This window comes from Ranitomeya imitator, chromosome 10, assembly GCF_032444005.1.
Source record: "Ranitomeya imitator isolate aRanImi1 chromosome 10, aRanImi1.pri, whole genome shotgun sequence".
In the NCBI taxonomy this organism is placed as follows: domain Eukaryota; kingdom Metazoa; phylum Chordata; class Amphibia; order Anura; family Dendrobatidae; genus Ranitomeya; species Ranitomeya imitator.
The window spans coordinates 2,052,676-2,071,487 of record NC_091291.1 but is presented as its reverse complement, the minus strand read 5'-3'; the positions used below and the strand labels follow the sequence as shown (position 1 = coordinate 2,071,487).

General features: G+C 50.1%; 1 protein-coding gene across 2 annotated transcripts in view; it reads right to left on the bottom strand.

Moving 5' to 3' along the window:
- Positions 1–18,812, bottom strand: part of HSPG2 (heparan sulfate proteoglycan 2) — a 265,969-nt gene that overhangs the window by 195,292 nt on the left and 51,865 nt on the right. The gene's annotated exons all lie outside the window — the stretch shown is intronic.

Genomic DNA, 18,812 nt, shown 5'->3' with positions numbered 1-18,812 from the left:
GGTATGCTGGGCAGGGTCAGGAGTGGAGGGCGGTATACAGGACAGGGTCAGGTGTGGAGGGCGGTACACAGGGCAGGGTCAGGTGTGGAGGGCGGTATACAGGACAGGGTCAGTTGTGGAGGGCGGTATGCTGGGCAGGGTCAGGTGTGGAGGGCGGTATACAGGGCAGGGTCAGGTGTGGAGGGCGGTATACAGGGCAGGGTCAGGTGTGGAGGGCGGTATACAGGACAGGGTCAGGTGTGGAGGGCGGTATACTGACAGGGTCAGGTGTGGAGGGCGGTATATAATGAACAGTACCTACGGGAGGTATGAGCATTTCTGCTTGCTGCCTTCACTTCTGACCCTTCTGACTTTTGGCCAGGTCTCGTATGTGCCCTTCTCACAGAGCCTCTTTAATTCATAAATTCTGCCCCAATGTCCATGAGCCGCTGCCCGCAGCGGCCGATACAGGGGCAAGTAGGTAGCGTGGGGTCCCAGTCACCCTTCCTCCATTCATCACATACTATACTATGCCAATAGACATTAGAAAGCCACCAAACAAAAACCCGGAAGTCCCTGTGGGTGAGGAGGCCACCGAACGCTCCCATCACCTAGAGGTGAGGTCCTGAGTGACAGGTCCCCTTGCTGCCCGGCTCATCAGACCGCATGAAGAGAGGAATGTGTTGTAGCAGCACTTTCCTGAGCAAATACGCCGGGGCTTATGATCACAGGCTGCTCCAGCCGGGAACAAAGGGGTTTAACGCCAACATAAAAGGTGTTTAGTCAGCTTGGGCAGAGCTCAATGAGCGATGGAGCCACAGGAAAACCAGGGATGGTGTCTGTGCCGTCCCCAAATGCCGCTGTTCAAGGTGTTGGAATAGAGGTCTGGTGCCGCACCTGGGAGACACAGCTGAGCACAAGGACCGCGAGAAACAGGAGACAACCACCACCAGATGGATCCCAATCTGAGACCTGCCCTCCAGACAAGTCAACCACATGGAGAAGAATATGGCCTCACATCGTCATGCTCACAGACTACAGGGCTGTCCTTCAGTCTCTGACCCTAAAACCCCCGATCCCTTCTCCCTTGTGTATAACCGCCGGCCCCTTCCCTACTGGTGTATAACCGCTGGCCCCTCCCCTACTGGTGTATAACCGCTGGCCCCTCCCCTACTGGTGTATAACCTCCAGCCCCTCCCCTACTGGTGTATAACCGCCGGCCCCTCCCCTACTGGTGTATAACCTCCGGCCCCTCCTCTACTGGTGTATAACCTCCGGCCCCTCCCCTACTGGTGTATAGCCTCCAGCCCCTCCCCTACTGGTGTATAACCTCCAGCCCCTCCCCTACTGGTGTATAACCGCTGGCCCCTCCCCTACTGGTGTATAACCTCCGGCCCCTCCTCTACTGGTGTATAACCTCCGGCCCCTCCCCTACTGGTGTATAGCCTCCAGCCCCTCCCCTACTGGTGTATAACCTCCAGCCCCTCCCCTACTGGTGTATAACCTCAGTACCCTCCCCTACTGGTGTATAACCTCAGTACCCTCCCCTACTGGTATATAACCTCCGGCCCCTCCCCTACTGGTGTATAACCTCCGGTCCCTCCTCTACTGGTGTATAACCTCCGGCCCCTCCCCTACTGGTGTATAACCTCAGTCCCCTCCCCTACTGGTGTATAACCACTGGCCCCTCCCCTACTGGTGTATAACCTCCAGCCCCTCCCCTACTGGTGTATAACCTCCAGCCCCTCCCCTACTGGTGTATAACCTCCAGCCCCTCCCCTACTGGTGTATAACCTCCAGCCCCTCCCCTACTGGTGTATAACCTCCAGCCCCTCCCCTACTGGTGTATAACCTCCAGCCCCTCCCCTACTGGTGTATAACCTCCAGCCCCTCCCCTACTGGTGTATAACCTCCAGCCCCTCCCCTACTGGTGTATAACCTCCAGCCCCTCCCCTACTGGTGTATAACCTCCAGCCCCTCCCCTACTGGTGTATAACCTCCAGCCCCTCCCCTACTGGTGTATAACCTCCAGCCCCTCCCCTACTGGTGTATAACCTCCAGCCCCTCCTCTACTGGTGTATAACCTCCGGCCCCTCCCCTACTGATGTATAACATCCGGTCCCTCCCCTACTGGTGTATAACCTCCAGCCCCTCCCCTACTGATGTATAACATCCGGTCCCTCCCCTACTGGTGTATAACCTCCAGCCCCTCCCCTACTGGTGTATAACCTCCGGCCCCTTCCATACTGGTGTATAACCTCCAGCCCCTCCCCTACTGGTGTATAACCTCCAGCCCCTCCCCTACTGGTGTATAACCTCCAGCCCCTCCCCTACTGGTGTATAACCTCCAGCCCCTCCCCTACTGGTGTATAACCTCCAGCCCCTCCCCTACTGGTGTATAACCTCCAGCCCCTCCTCTACTGGTGTATAACCTCCGGCCCCTCCCCTACTGGTGTATAGCCTCCAGCCCCTCCCCTACTGGTGTATAACCTCCAGCCCCTCCCCTACTGGTGTATAACCTCAGTACCCTCCCCTACTGGTGTATAACCTCAGTACCCTCCCCTACTGGTATATAACCTCCGGCCCCTCCCCTACTGGTGTATAACCTCCGGTCCCTCCTCTACTGGTGTATAACCTCCAGCCCCTCCCCTACTGGTGTATAACCTCAGTCCCCTCCCCTACTGGTGTATAACCTCCAGCCCCTCCCCTACTGGTGTATAACCTCCAGCCCCTCCCCTACTGGTGTATAACCTCCAGCCCCTCCCCCTGGTGTATAATATCTGGCTCCTTCGCTTCTTGGTATATAACCTCCAGTACCCCTGGCGTATAACCTCCAGCCCCTTCCCCTGGTATATAACCTCCTGCCCCTCCCCTACTGGGGTATAACCTCCAGCCACTCCCCCTGGTATATAACCTCCAGTACCCCTGGCGTATAACCTCCAGCCACTCCCCCTGGTATATAACCTCCAGACCCTCCCCTGGTGTATAACCGATGCAGGGTCGGGAAAGAGAACGGTGCAGAGCTGGAGAGCTGGAAAGGAGGATGGTGCAGAGTTGGGGGCAGAGGATGGCGTAGAGCCAGAACAGCCATTATCCACTAGATAGATGGGAAGACCTCGGCAGACAGATGGGGAGACCTCGGCAGCAGATGGGGAGACCTCGGCAGACAGATGGGGAGACCTCGGCAGGCAGATGGGGAGACCTCGGCAGGCAGATGGGGAGACCTCGGCAGACAGACGGGGACACTTCGGCAGACAGATGGGCACAACTCAGCAGCAGATAGATGGGGAGACCTCGGCAGACAGATGGGGAGACCTCGGCAGCAGATGGGGAGACCTCGGCAGCAGATGGGGAGACCTTGGCAGACAGACAGGGACACTTTGGCAGATAGACAGGCAGAACTCGGCAGCAGATAGATGGGGAGACCTCGGCAGACAGATAGGGAGACCTTGGCAGACAGATAGATGGGGAGACCTCGGCAGACAGATAGATGGGGAGACCTCGGCAGCAGATAGATGGGGAGACCTCGGCAGCAGATAGATGGGGAGACCTCGGCAGCAGATAGATGGGGAGACCTCGGCAGCAGATAGATGGGGAGACCTCGGCAGCAGATAGATGGGGAGACCTCGGCAGCAGATAGATGGGGAGACCTCGGCAGCAGATAGATGGGGAGACCTCGGCAGACAGATGGGGAGACCTCTGAAGCAGATAGATGGGGACACTTCGGCAGACAGATGGGCAGAACTCAGCAGCAGATAGATGGGGAGACCTCGGCAGCAGATAGATGGGGAGACCTCGGCAGGCAGATGGGGAGACCTCTGAAGCAGATAGATGGGGAGACCTCGGCAGGCAGATGGGGAGACCTCTGAAGCAGATAGATGGGTGGACCTCGGCAGGCAGATGGGGAGACCTCGGCAGATAGATGGGGAGACCTCGGCAGATAGATGGGGAGACCTTGGCAGATAGATGGGTAGACCTCGGCAGGCAGATGGGGAGACCTCTGAAGCAGATAGATGGGGAGATCTCGGCAGATAGATGGGGAGACCTTGGCAGATAGATGGGTAGACCTCGGCAGGCAGATGGGGAGACCTCTGAAGCAGATAGATGGGGAGATCTCGGCAGATAGATGGGGAGACTTCGGCAGACAGATGGGCAGAACTGTTGTGAATTCTGTGGCTGAATTCACTCCTGTGGTCACAAGTGGTACTGCAGCTTCTGAGCTTCCTCCCTCAGGTGTTCTGGTGAGCTCGTTAACTGCTTCATTACTTAACTCCGCCTGATGCTGCTATCCTTGCTCCTTGTCAATGTTTCAGTGTTGGATCTGAGCTTCTCCTGATTGTTCCTGTGACCTGCTGCTCTGTATAGCTAAGTGCTTTTTGCTTTTTTGTTGCTTTTTTTCTGTCCAGCTTGTCTTTTGTTTTGCTGGAAGCTCTGAGACGCAAAGGGTGTACCGCCGTGCCGTTAGTTCGGCACGGTGGGGTTTTTTTTGCCCCCTTTGCGTGGTTTTGCTTTAGGGTTTTTTGTAGACTGCAAAGTTCGCTTTACTGTCCTCGCTCTGTCCTAGAATATCGGGCCCCACTTTGCTGAATCTATTTCATCCCTACGTTTTGTCTTTTCATCTTACTCACAGTCATATGTGGGGGGCTGCCTTTTCCTTTGGGGAATTTCTCTGGGGCAAGTCAGGCCTATTTTTCTATCTTCAGGCTAGCTAGTTTCTTAGGCTGTGCCGAGTTGCCTAGGTAGTTGTTAGGCGCAATCCACAGCCGCTTTTAGTTGTGTTTAGGATAGGATCAGTTGTGCAGTCTACAGAGTTTCCACGTCTCAGAGCTCGTTCTTGTATTTTTGGGTATTTGTCAGATCACTGTGTGCGCTCTGATCGCTAAGCACACTGTGTTTCTGGATTGCCTTCATAACACCTGTCATTAGCAAACATAACAGTACAAGGAGCCAAACTAATGATTCTCAATAGAGGGAAAGAAAAAGTTCTGACATCATTTTTTTTTTTTTTTTTTCTGCTCTGTGTTCACTTTTTTTTTTCCCCTAGACATTTGGGTGATTCTGGACACAGGTGTGGACATGGATATTCAGGGTCTGTGCTCTTCAATGGATAATCTCGTTATAAATGTACAAAAAATTCAAGATACTATTGATCAGAAATCTATGTTAGAACCAAGAATTCCTATTCCTGATTTGTTTTTTGGAGATAGAACTAAGTTTCTAAGTTTCAAAAATAATTGTAAGCTATTTCTGGCCTTGAAACCTCATTCTTCTGGTAATCCTATTCAACAGGTTTTGATTATTATTTCTTTTTTGCGCGGCGACCCTCAAGACTGGGCATTTTCTCTTGCGCCAGGAGACCCTGCATTGAGTAGTGTCGATGCGTTTTTCCTGGCGCTCGGATTGCTGTACGATGAGCCTAATTCAGTGGATCAGGCTGAGAAAAATTTGCTGGCTTTGTGCCAGGGTCAGGATGATATAGAAGTATATTGTCAGAAATTTAGGAAATGGTCAGTACTCACTCTGTGGAATGAATCTGCACTAGCGGCTTTGTTCAGAAAGGGTCTCTCTGAGGCTCTTAAGGATGTCGTGGTGGGATTTCCTATGCCTGCTGGTTTGAATGAGTCTTTGTCTTTGGCCATTCAGATCGGTCGACGCTTGCGCGAGCGTAAATCTGTGCACCATTTGGCGGTACTGCCTGAGGTTAAACCTGAGCCTATGCAGTGCGATAGGACTATGACTAGAGTTGAACGGCAGGAATACAGACGTCTGAATGGTCTGTGTTTCTACTGTGGTGATTCCACTCATGCTATTTCTGATTGTCCTAAGCGCACTAAGCGGTCCGCTAGGTCTGCCGTCATTGGTACTGTACAGTCCAAATTCCTTCTGTCCATTACCTTGATATGCTCTTTGTCGTCGTTTTCTGTCATGGCGTTTGTGGATTCGGGCGCTGCCCTGAATCTGATGGATTTGGATTATGCTAAACATTGTGGGTTTTTCTTGGAGCCTTTGCGGTGTCCTATTCCATTGAGAGGAATTGATGCTACACCTTTGGCCAAGAATAAACCTCAGTACTGGGCCCAGATGACCATGTGCACGGCTCCTGCACATCAGGAAGTTATTCGCTTTCTGGTGTTGCATAATCTGCATGATGTGGTCGTGTTGGGGTTGCCATGGCTACAAACCCATAATCCAGTATTGGATTGGAATTCCATGTCGGTATCCAGCTGGGGTTGTCAGGGGGTACATGGTGATGTTCCATTTTTGTCGATTTCGTCATCCACCCCTTCTGAGGTCCCAGAGTTCTTGTCTGATTATCAGGATGTATTTGAAGAGCCCAAGTCCGATGCTCTACCTCCGCATAGGGATTGTGATTGTGCTATCAATTTGATTCCTGGTAGTAAATTCCCTAAAGGTCGATTATTTAATTTATCCGTGCCCGAACACGCCGCATGCGCAGTTATGTGAAGGAATCCCTGGAGAAGGGACATATTCGCCCATCGTCATCACCACTGGGAGCAGGGTTCTTCTTTGTAGCCAAGAAGGATGGTTCGCTGAGACCGTGTATTGATTACCGCCTTCTTAATAAGATCACTGTTAAATTTCAGTATCCCTTGCCATTGTTATCTGACTTGTTTGCTCGGATTAAGGGGGCTAGTTGGTTCACTAAGATAGATCTTCGTGGTGCGTATAATCTGGTGAGAATCAGGCAAGGAGATGAATGGAAAACTGCATTCAATACGCCCGAGGGTCATTTTGAGTATCTAGTGATGCCGTTCGGACTTGCCAATGCTCCATCTGTGTTTCAGTCTTTTATGCATGACATCTTCCGTGAGTATCTGGATAAATTCCTGATTGTTTACTTGGATGACATTTTGATCTTCTCAGATGATTGGGAGTCTCATGTGAAGCAGGTCAGAATGGTTTTTCAGGTCCTGCGTGCTAACTCTTTGTTTGTGAAGGGATCAAAGTGTCTCTTCGGTGTGCAGAAAGTTTCATTTTTAGGGTTCATCTTTACCCCTTCTACTATCGAGATGGATCCAGTTAAGGTCCAAGCCATCCAGGATTGGATTCAGCCGACATCTCTGAAAAGTCTGCAAAAGTTCCTGGGCTTTGCTAATTTTTATCGTCGCTTCATCTGTAATTTTTCTAGCATTGCCAAACCATTGACCGATTTGACCAAGAAGGGTGCTGATTTGGTTAATTGGTCTTCTGCTGCTGTGGAAGCTTTTCAGGAGTTGAAGCGTCGTTTTTGTTCTGCCCCTGTGTTGTGTCAGCCAGATGTTTCTCTTCCGTTCCAGGTCGAGGTTGATACTTCTGAGATTGGAGCAGGGGCGGTTTTGTCACAGAGAGGTTCTGATTGCTCAGTGATGAAACCATGTGCTTTCTTTTCCAGGAAGTTTTCGCCCGCTGAGCGTAATTATGATGTGGGCAATCGAGAGTTGCTGGCCATGAAGTGGGCATTCGAGGAGTGGCGTCATTGGCTTGAAGGAGCTAAGCATCGCGTGGTGGTATTGACTGATCATAAGAACTTGACTTATCTCGAGTCTGCCAAGCGCTTGAATCCTAGACAGGCCCGTTGATCGTTATTTTTTGCCCGCTTCGACTTTGTGATTTCGTACCTTCCGGGCTCTAAAAATGTGAAGGCGGATGCTCTGTCTAGGAGTTTTGTGCCCGACTCTCCGGGTTTATCTGAGCCAGCGGGTATCCTCAAGGAAGGAGTCATTGTGTCTGCCATCTCCCCTGATTTGCGGCGGGTGCTGCAAAAATTTCAGGCGAATAAACCTGATCGTTGTCCAGCAGAGAAACTGTTCGTCCCTGATAGGTGGACCAATAAACTTATCTCTGAACTTCATTGTTCGGTGTTGGCTGGTCATCCTGGAATCTTTGGTACCAGAGAGTTAGTGGCTAGATCCTTCTGGTGGCCATCTCTGTCACGGGATGTACGTACTTTTGTGCAGTCCTGTGGGATTTGTGCTAGGGCTAAGCCCTGCTGTTCTCGTGCCAGTGGGTTGCTTTTGCCCTTGCCGGTCCCAAAGAGGCCTTGGACACATATTTCGATGGATTTCATTTCTGACCTTCCCGTTTCTCAAAAGATGTCAGTCATTTGGGTGGTCTGTGATCGCTTTTCTAAAATGGTCCATCTGGTGCCCTTGGCTAAATTGCCTTCCTCCTCTGATTTGGTACCTTTGTTCTTTCAGCATGTGGTTCGGTTGCATGGCATTCCTGAGAATATTGTTTCTGACAGAGGTTCCCAGTTTGTTTCAAGGTTTTGGCGAGCCTTTTGTGGTAGGATGGGCATTGACCTATCCTTTTCCTCGGCTTTCCATCCTCAGACTAATTGCCAGACCGAACGAACCAATCAGACCTTGGAAACATATCTGAGATGTTTTGTTTCTGCAGACCAGGATGATTGGGTGTCCTTTTTGCCGTTGGCTGAGTTCGCCCTTAATAATCGGGCCAGCTCGGCTACCTTGGTTTCTCCATATTTTTGCAATTCTGGGTTCCATCCTCGTTTCTCTTCAGGACAGGTTGAGTCTTCGGACTGTCCTGGTGTGGATTCTGTGGTGGATAGGTTGCGGCAGATCTGGACTCAGGTAGTGGACAATTTGATCTTGTCCCAGGAGAAAGCTCAACTTTTCGCTAATCGCAGACGCCGTGTGGGTCCCCGACCGTGTTGGGGATCTGGTTTGGTTATCTTCTCGTCATATTCCTATGAAGGTTTCCTCTCCTAAATTTAAACCTCGTTTTATTGGTCCGTATAGGATTTCTGAGGTTCTCAATCCTGTGTCTTTTCGTTTGACCCTCCCAGACTCCTTTTCCATACATAATGTATTCCATAGGTCGTTGTTGCGGAGATACGTGGCACCTATGGTTCCATCTGTTGAGCCTCCTGCCCCGGTTTTGGTGGAGGGGGAATTGGAGTATATTGTGGAGAAGATTTTGGATTCTCGTGTTTCTAGACGGAAACTCCAGTATCTGGTTAAATGGAAGGGTTATGCTCAGGAAGATAATTCCTGGGTTTTTGCCTCTGATGTTCATGCTTCCGATCTTGTTCGTGCCTTTCATGCGGCTCATCCTGGTCGGCCTGGGGGCTCTGGTGAGGGTTCGGTGACCCCTCCTCAAGGGGGAGGTACTGTTGTGAATTCTGTGGCTGAATTCACTCCTGTGGTCACAAGTGGTACTGCAGCTTCTGAGCTTCCTCCCTCAGGTGTTCTGGTGAGCTCGTTAACTGCTTCATTACTTAACTCCGCCTGATGCTGCTATCCTTGCTCCTTGTCAATGTTTCAGTGTTGGATCTGAGCTTCTCCTGATTGTTCCTGTGACCTGCTGCTCTGTATAGCTAAGTGCCTTTTGCTTTTTTGTTGCTTTTTTTCTGTCCAGCTTGTCTTTTGTTTTGCTGGAAGCTCTGAGACGCAAAGGGTGTACCGCCGTGCCGTTAGTTCGGCACGGTGGGTTTTTTTTGCCCCCTTTGCGTGGTTTTGCTTTAGGGTTTTTTGTAGACTGCAAAGTTCGCTTTACTGTCCTCGCTCTGTCCTAGAATATCGGGCCCCACTTTGCTGAATCTATTTCATCCCTACGTTTTGTCTTTTCATCTTACTCACAGTCATTATATGTGGGGGGCTGCCTTTTCCTTTGGGGAATTTCTCTGGGGCAAGTCAGGCCTATTTTTCTATCTTCAGGCTAGCTAGTTTCTTAGGCTGTGCCGAGTTGCCTAGGTAGTTGTTAGGCGCAATCCACAGCCGCTTTTAGTTGTATTTAGGATAGGATCAGGTGTGCAGTCTACAGAGTTTCCACGTCTCAGAGCTCGTTCTTGTATTTTTGGGTATTTGTCAGATCACTGTGTGCGCTCTGATCGCTAAGCACACTGTGTTTCTGGATTGCCTTCATAACACCTGTCATTAGCAAACATAACACAGAACTCAGCAGCAGATAGATGGGGAGACCTCGGCAGACAGATGGGGAGACCTCGGCAGACAGAAGGGGAGACCTCGGCAGACAGAAGGGGAGACGTCTTCCATGAAGAAATATCTCAATTCGGAAAGATGGGTTGACTTCTTCTGATGGAGAGACAGAGATATCTCTTATGATGTAGAGACCTGTTCAGATGACGAGACCCCTTTGGATTGAGAGACATCCTCTATTGGTGCAGGGAGATATGGGGAGACCTTCTCTTCAGGACACATTGAAATGACAGTCTTGGTCTCCTCCAAGCACAGAATTCTGGAATATCATCAGTACATCTCAGCTATGAGTCCAACAATCACACAAAGTTTAACTCTGCTGTGAATTAGTTAAATATATTACCGAGGAGTTGGCCGAAGCAGCGCCAATTCTCGTCTGTCCAGCTGGCATCCCCTGTGTTTTGGATGTTATTTGTTTTGTAGTAAGAAGGATCTGATCTGCATGTAGAAAACAATCCTGAGGATGGAGCAGAGCCAGGAAGGAGGACGGTGCAGAGTCGAGAAAGAGGACGGTGCAGAGTCGGGAAGGCAGTCGGTGCAGAGTCGGGAAGGAGGACAACAGAGTCAGGAAAGAGAACGGTGCAGAGCCGGAAAGGAGGATGGTGCAGAGTTGGGCGTAGAGGACAGCACAGAGTTGGGGGCAGAGGATGGCGCAAAGCCAGGGGCAGAGGATGGCGTAGAGCCAGAACAGCCATTATCCACTCTTTATACAAACAGCACTAAACAGTTTATAATGGGGACATGGCGTCCTTGGCGTTCCCTGGACATTGTCAGGGGTGCAGGTGTCACCCACAACAAGGACGGCGCTCACCAAACTCAAACCTCCAATGCTTTAGAGGGACTCCACGCCGACAGCCCCGCTATTGTTCCCAGCAGTAGTAATGAAACTCGGCACTCACACGGAAATGATGCAAAACAAGGTGAATTCATCGACAGTCCGTGCACCAGCAGCTAGTGGACGACGTTTCACATGGCCCTTCATCAGATGAATGCGGTGCTGTTGAGGTGGACGATGAGTAGTCAATACTCCTAGGGGATGACACTTTGGACTGAAGGTGGTGAGGGATGTGTGCGCTGGGGTATGGGGCTTACGTGACGAAGGTCCATGCGGACCGACACGTCCTCCACTAGCTGCTGATCCACGGACTGTCAATGACTTCAACTTGTTCTGCACCATATCCTTGTGAGAGCAGAGTTTCATTACTACTGCAGATACGGATTGGCACCTGCTCGGGCCTCTCATCCATCCTCTCCTGAGCGGCCATTATGATTTTTCTATTTTCAGCTATTGCTCCCAGTTATCAGTCACTGGTTCTTAGAAAGCTGGGCCCTTGGCCACCCCGGGGCGTGATCACTTCCAGATAAGCCAGGATTAAGCTTTTTATTGTAAAGCTGATGATCCGCCGATGACTGGCACAAACCAAACAATTGGATTTACGGGAGCTGCGGAGTCTGAGAAGAACCGTGCAAAATGGGGAAGGCAGAGTCAGAAATCCGGCACGGTGCGACAGTGGGGGAGGCGAGGACGCCCCAACAACAGATCATTACTAGGGACAAAGACAGACTTAACTCAGCACTGCCCTGCCTCATCTCCAAGGACTATCCTCATCACAGTCCCTCTGACACTATGTCCTCACGGTCCACGTCTCACAACGGCCGTCGCTGGGGTCAGAACCAGAGGAGGCCGAGAGCCGGGATTGCCATTCATGAGATCCTTGGCATCCACGCAGTCAATGCAGACGTTTAAAAGAATCAGAGCAATTAACACTGGGACATAAGTACACAAGCGTAATCACCAGGTATTAAAAATAGTATCAAAAAGTAGGTAAAAATCACATGGAGGCATATCCACATAAGGTGAATACCATTGTCCTAAACCAGAATGCAACCAAGTGAATAAAATCAAAAAATCAAGAAAAAATTGACAATGTGCAAGTTGTCAGGGGGCGACGAAGGCTACGAGCCAAAACGCGCGTCGGGTTGGCACGCTTCCCACTTGCGTGAGGGACTATATGACAATCGTAAGTATATTACTGATCGTTCTTATACTACTCACATACCTTGGGAGTATTTCCATCTAATTAGTCCCCCACCTGTCCTCACCATATTGCTTTTGCACTTTTTTTACCCTTTTTTATTTTGCACTTTATGCTGTAATGGCAATTTTTTCATTACTTGCTCTATTCAATATGAATGTATTGCAACTTGCAAATTGTCAATTTGTTCTTGATTTTTTGGTTTTATTCACTTGGTTGCATTCTGGTTTAGGACCATGGTATTCACCTTATGTGGATATGCCTCCATGGGATTTTTACCTACTTTTTTATACTATTTTTAATACCTGGTGATTACGCTTGTGTACTTATGTCCCAGTGTTAATTGCTCTGATTCTTTTAAACTTATGTAATTAATAAAATATATATATACTTTGGAGTTTTTGGTCATTTTTTTTTCTTCTTTGTTATTTGGCAATTTCCGATTGTCCTCTTTTATATTTTATTTTTTATATTTGTTATATATATTTTTTTAAACTTGTTTCTGGCACGATGACATAAGAATTTCAGGGAATTGCCTATATTCCTTAAAGGGGAATCCTTACCTTTCCCATGCCCATTGGTGGCACTTATAGGAATTGTGCTTATGGGTTACTTTTATTATATATACTGTCCTGATTCGCACAACAGTCTTTCATTTTAAAAATTATTTTTTTCTATATTGCTACTATTAGTTAATAAAGATATTATTTTATAATCCAGTTTGGTCTCCCTGGTGCATCCATAATACTGGTGTTTGCGTTTGTTTTTAGCGCTGCGGAATATGGTGGCGCCATATAAATGCAGATTATTATTAGTGATGAGCGAGTGTACTCGTTGCTCGGGTTTTCCCCAGCACGCTCGGGGGTCCTCCGAGTATTTGTTGGTGATCGGAGATTTAGTTTTCATCCCGGCAGCTGAATGATTTACAGCTATCATAAACCCGAAGGAAAACAGAGTACAAGTCCCAAACTCAAATAAAGGTAAAAGAACCAATTTTATTTAACATATATAAATTTAGTATAATACAAAGTATAACTACATTTATAAAAACATGCTCAGCAAAAGAAACATTTGGCACCAGACCTGTGTGACAACACACACCTGCTCACTATCAAAAAATACAATGCTCAGTGCTTGTCAGTATGATTTTTGGGATCTAGAGTCCCCCCAGGAAACGGGGAAGGTGGGGGTAAACCACCTCCTTACTCCCACTTTCTATAGTGTCATATAACCTAATAGTCAGTCATATATATCTGTTATCCCCTGACGAAGCCAACGCGAAACGCGCGTTGGGGCTGCTCTGTGTGATCGCGCTGCACCTGCCACATGGGTAAGGAATCGTACCTAGGATAACAGATATATATGACTGACTATTAGGTTATATGACACTATAGAAAGTGGGAGTAAGGAGGTGGTTTACCCCCACCTTCCCCGTTTCCTGGGGGGGCTCTAGATCCCAAAAATCATACTGACAAGCACTGAGCATTGTATTTTTTGATAGTGAGCAGGTGTGTGTTGTCACACAGGTCTGCTGCCAAATGTTTCTTTTGCTGAGCATGTTTTTATAAATGTAGTTATACTTTGTATTTTACTAAATTTATATATGTTAAATAAAATTGGTTCTTTTACCTTTATTTGAGTTTGGGACTTGTACTCTGTTTTCCTTCGGGTTTATGATATCTTGATAGTGGAGTGTCCTATGTAAAATTTATGGTCCCTATATATGGAGTTTCTCCACATGGAGATGACCCAGTATAGAGGAACAAGTGTTCATTATGGGATTTAATTATATGATTTACAGCTATTAGCCAGCTTGATTACATGTGGGGGTTGCCTGATTGCTAGGGAACCCCCACATGTACTCGGGCTGGCTAATAGCTGTAAATCATTCAGCTGCGGCGATGAAAACTTAATCTCCAAACACTAACAAATACTCAGAGGACCCCCGAGCGTGCTGGGAAAACCCGAGCAACGAGTACACTCGCTCATCACTGATTATTATTATTATTGAGACCACCCGAACCCCACAATCCTGAAAACAGAGAAGGGGCCACTTGTGAAAAGCCCAAAAAAGCCTTAACAGAAGCAAGAACCGCTGAGAGCGCGCTCCACCACCCGGCCATCGAGGACGCCCCCTGCAGGAGAAACCTAGCACTACACCCTGATCACTCCAATGAATGGCGGCTGCGATGGGAATGTCAGGGTTCCGGGGCATTGACCCCAAAAGTACACAACTCTTAGAGTGACGGAGTTCATGCAGCAATCTTTAGCAGAGACTCGGTCCCTTATTCTATAGCTCAGGGAGTCCAAATATCACTAGCACCCTTGTCAGGATTCCTCGCCCTTCTAAGAGGTTTCCAATCGCCATTCCCCCAACAAAAAAGCAATCTTCTGTTCAAGAACTGTACTTTCTGAGGCCTCAGACTAAGAGAAATCCATCCAGGGATGGACACCGGCCCGGCCCACAGGGGAATGGACACCGACCCACAGGGAATGGACACCGACCCACAGGGAATGGACACCGACCCACAGGGGATGGACACCGACCCACAGGGGATGGACACCAGCCCGGCCCACAGGGGATGGACACCGGCTCGGCCCACAGGGGATGGACATCGGCTCGGCCCACAGGGGATGGACACCTGCCCGGCCCACAGGGGATGGACACCGGCTCGGCCCACAGGGGATGGACACCGGCTCGGCCCACAGGGGATGGACACCGGCTCGGCCCACAGGGGATGGACACCGGCTCGGCCCACAGGGGATGGACACCGGCTCGGCCCACAGGGGATGGACACCGGCTCGGCCCACAGGGGATGGACACCGGCTCGGCCCACAGGGGATGGACACCGGCTCGGCCCACAGGGGATGGACACCGGCTCGGCCCACAGGGGATGGACACCGGCTCGGCCCACAGGGGATGGACACCGGCTCGGCCCACAGGGGATGGACACCGGCTCGGCCCACAGGGGATGGACACCGGCTCGGCCCAATGGGGATGGACACCGGCTCGGCCCAATGGGGATGGACACCGGCTCGGCCCACAGGGGATGGACATCGGCTCGGCCCACAGGGGATGGACACCTGCCCGGCCCACAGGGGATGGACACCGGACTGGCCCACAGGGGATGGACACCGACCCACAGGGGATGGACACCAACCCGGCCCACAGGGGATGGACACCGGCTCAGCCCACAGGGGATGGACACCGGCTCGGCCCACAGGGGATGGACACCGGCCCACAGGGGATGGACACCGGCCCGTCCCACAGGGGATAGACACCGGCCCACAGGGGATGGGCACCTGCCTGGCCCACAGAGGATGGACACCGGCCCGGCCCACAGGGGATAGACACCAGCCCACAGGGGATGGACACCTGCCCGGCCCACAGGGAATGGACACCTCCTCGGCCCACAGGGAATGGACACCTCCCCAGCCGACCAGGGATGGCCCAGCCCAGGTTCGGCCAACCAGGGATAGACACCGCTCCCACCCTCCGGTGATGGCCCAGCTCTGGCAAACCGGGGATGGCCCCCACAACAGCCGACCAGGGATGGTCCAGCTCTGACCAACCAGGAATGGCCCAGCTCCCGCTGGCCGACTTGCGTAATCTGCTCCATCTGATTAGTGTTATCTACTCCAGGACTTGAAGACATCAGGAGAGTGTGAAACAATGCAGCTTCAAGAGAGCAAATAAAATGCAGATCCCCCTGTCAGAGGCATCACTGCTATGTGCAGACCCCCTGCTCTTCTATCCGATGAAGGTCCAAAGGCAGCCTGTTTCACCGATGATGCAGAGACTCCAGAGGTACATCACCATCATCTCCTTCTGGTCACTATCCAGGGACAGGACTCATGATCCAATTTATTTCACAATTACAATGATATCAGATCCCGGCACAGCTGCAGCCTCCTCCTCCTCCTCCAGGTCCATGGGAATATATGTGGGGTTCAGGAAACAGCTGTCAGCTGTAACAAAGACACGAATACCCAGACTAGCCCTGTACAGAGAAAACAGGGGCACCTCCACATCCCCTTGTTATCTATAGCGCACCTACAGATGTGAGCTACCAACACACCTAGATGTTAACCATCGATGGACACTGCACCCAGGGACCCGCACATGAACGTTTCACTTCACTTAGATGTCTAGTAACACTAAAGTCCAGATACATTACCTAGAGGCAAAAATGATCCATAACACCTAGAAAAGTCTCATCTCTCATCTAGAGACATGTTAATCCAGGACTGAAGCCTCACACAGAGCAAAGTATGCCTCCTAACTACTAGAGAAGTCTTCACACCTCTCCCCTGAGACAAGGATCCTCTGTGACACCATGAAACATTCTCCCCTCACCCATATGTTTGTGACATCTAGAGAAGTTCTCACACCTCATCCCTGAAGGATGGATCATCCATGACTCCAAGAAGCTCTCACACCTCATGCATATCTCTATGACATCTAGAGAAGTCCTTACACAACACTTCTGAGACAAGGATCCTCCATGACAGCATCAAGCTCTCACACCTCAACCCTGAAGAATGGATCCTCCATAACTCCAGGAAGCCCTCACACCTCCCACATATTTCCATGACATCTAGAGAAGTCCTCACACAACACTTCTGAGACAAGGATCCTCCATGACAGCAACAAGCTCTCACATCTCAAGCATGTTGCCATGACATCTAGAGAAGTCCTCACACCTCACTTCTGAGACAAGGATCCTCCATGACAGCAACAAGCTCTCACATCTCAAGCATATTGCCATGACATCTAGAGAAGTCCTCACACAACACTTCTGGGATAAGGATCCTCCATGACAGCATCAAGCTCTCACGCCTCACACATATCTTTATGACATCTAGAGAAGTCCTCACACCTCACTTCTGAGACAAGGATCCTCCATGACAGCAACAAGCTCTCACATCTCAGGCATATTGCCATGACATCTAGAGAAGTCCTCACACAACACTTCTGGGACAAGGATCCTCCATGACAGCAATAAGCCCTCAGACCTCACCCCTGAAGAATGGATCCTCCATAACTCCAGGAAGCCCTCACACCTCACACACATCTCCCATGACATCTAGAGAAGTTCTCACACCTCACCCCTGAAGAATGGATCATCCATGACTCCAGAAAGCTCTCACACCTCACGCATATCTCTATGACATCTAGAGAGGTCCTCACACAACACTTCTGAGACAAGGATCCTCCATGACAGCAACAAGCTCTCACGCCTCACGCATATCTCTATGACATTTAGAGAAGTCCTCACACCTCACTTGAGTCAAGGATCCTCCGTGACAGCAACAAGCTCTCAAACCTCAAACAGATATCCATGACATCTAGAGAAGTCCTCACACCTCACTTCTGAGACAAGGATCCTCCATGACAGCATCAAGCTCACACCTCACCCCTGAAGAATGGATCCTCCATGACTCCAGGAAGCCCTCACAACTCACACATATCTCCATGACATCTAGAGAAGTCATCACACAACACTTCTGAGACAAGGATCCTCCATGACAGCAACAAGCTCTCACGCCTATCGCATATCTCCATGACATCTAGAGAAGTCCTCACACCTCACTTGAAACAAGGATCCTCCATGACAGCAACAAGCTCTCACACCTCACGCATATCTCCATGACATCTACAAAAGTCCTCACACCTCACTTCTGAGACAAGGATGCTCCATGACAGCAACAAGCTCTCACACCTCACGCATATCTCTATGGCATCTAGAGAAGTTCTCACACCTCACACCTGAAGAATGGATCATCCATGACTCCAGGAAGCTCTCACACCTCACGCATATCTCTATGACATCTAGAGAAGTCTTTACACAACATTTCTGAGACAAGGATCCTCCATGCAAGCATCAAGCTTTCACACCTCACTGATAGTATTAATTATTATTTTTAGAGCACCATTGATTCCATGGTGTTGTGCAGGAGAATGAGTTACATACAGAATACAAATATAAAACATTGTGAACTAACAATGACAGACGGAACTGAAAGAAGAGGGCCCAGCCCCTGCAGGGTCTACATCTCCATGACACAACTACCTCATAACTCCTTTATCTTACCAAGACTTAAGGCCCCTTCACATTTAGCGACGCTGCAGCGATACCGACAACTATCCGGATCGCTGCAGCGTCGCTGTTTGGTCGCTGGAGAGCTGTCACACAGACAGCTCTCCAGCGACCAACGATCCCGAAGTCCCCGGGTAACCAGGGTAAACATCGGGTTACTAAGCGCAGGGCCGCGCTTAGTAACCCGATGTTTACCCTGGTTACCAGCGTAAAAGTAAAAAAAAAAAAAAACACTACATACTTACCTACCGCTGTCTGTCCCCGGCGCTCTTCTTCTCTGCACTCCTCCTGTACTGGCTGTGTGAGCACAGCGGCCGGAAAGCAGAGCGGTGACGTCACCGCTCTGCTTTCCGGCTGACCGACGCTCACAGCCAGAGCAGGAGGAGTGCAGAGAAGAAGAGCGCCGGGGACAGACAGCGGTAGGTAAGTATGTAGTGTTTTTTTTTTTTTTTTTTTTTACTTTTACGCTGGTAACCAGGGTAAACATCGGGTTACTAAGCGCGGCCCTGCGCTTAGTAACCCGATGTTTACCCTGGTTACCAGTGAAGACATCGCTGGATCGGTGTCACACACGCCGATCCAGCGATGTCCACGGGAGAGCCAGCGACGAAATAAAGTTCTGGACTTTGTTCAGCGACCAACGATCTCCCAGCAGGGGCCTGATCGTTGGTCGCTGACACACATAACGATTTCCTTAACGATATCGTTGCTACGTCACAAAAAGCAACGATAAC